Here is an 826-nt window from a genome sequence, read left to right on the forward strand (position 1 = left end):
GCTCTTTTTGATTAAAAAAAAAAAAAAAAAAGCCCCTGCGGAGAGGCAGGACTGGGAAAGCGGGTGGGGATTGGGGGGTGCTCAGGGGGCTGGGGGAGCAGGCAGGGGATGGGGCTTGGCAGGGGTCCCCCCATGGTCCCCTCCCCACCCTTCTAGTCCCCCCTCGGCCCCTACTTACCAGCGTGGAGTTCAGGTCCAGCTCCCTGCAGCAGTGAGCAGGGACTGCCCGAAGCTCTCCGAATCCTTTCCAAATCAATTTGGTCCTTTTTATTGGTCTCCCGATTCAGTTCAGATTTGGAGATTCAGCCGCTGAATCGGGATGAATCTCCTCTGAATGGAATTAGCACCTGAAGCTCCACACAGCCCTAGTTCTTTGCCTACAACAGATTTTTGTCCCTGGGCAAATTTTCCTGGTAATAAAATGCAGAAGAAGAAAAAGATTTGAAGTTTCAGAAGTTTTGTAAGTACTTCCTTTGGTGTTTTAAACAGCACATTAAATCCATTGTCTTCTGACCACTTTGGTAGTTTATGCAATTGGCACACATGATACAGCCTGAACTCTTCAGGAACTCAATCTCATTCTGGTTTAACAGTTCTTGTTTAAACTTCAATCCTACTAATTACTCCAGGCTGGCAAACTTCCATCAAAACCAAGAAGTCCGCACACAGGCACCTTTATTAAATAACTAGCAGTATGACACCTTGCTGAACTGGTATCAGTTCTTTGCTCAGATCCAGTACTTGGAGCCATGTTGGACCGTAGGCAGCACGCAGTAATTTGTGCTGATATCAGGCTATGCTGCACTCACTGAAGATGATTTTCCTG

At 47.1% G+C, this 826-nt stretch overlaps 1 protein-coding gene across 5 annotated transcripts in view; it reads left to right on the top strand.

The window, feature by feature from the left end:
• Nucleotides 1-826, top strand: part of RMND1 (required for meiotic nuclear division 1 homolog) — a 28,610-nt gene that overhangs the window by 3,516 nt on the left and 24,268 nt on the right. The gene's annotated exons all lie outside the window — the stretch shown is intronic.

The sequence above is a fragment of the Alligator sinensis genome, unplaced genomic scaffold, assembly GCF_000455745.1.
Source record: "Alligator sinensis unplaced genomic scaffold, ASM45574v1 scaffold1177_1, whole genome shotgun sequence".
Taxonomy (NCBI): Eukaryota; Metazoa; Chordata; order Crocodylia; family Alligatoridae; genus Alligator; species Alligator sinensis.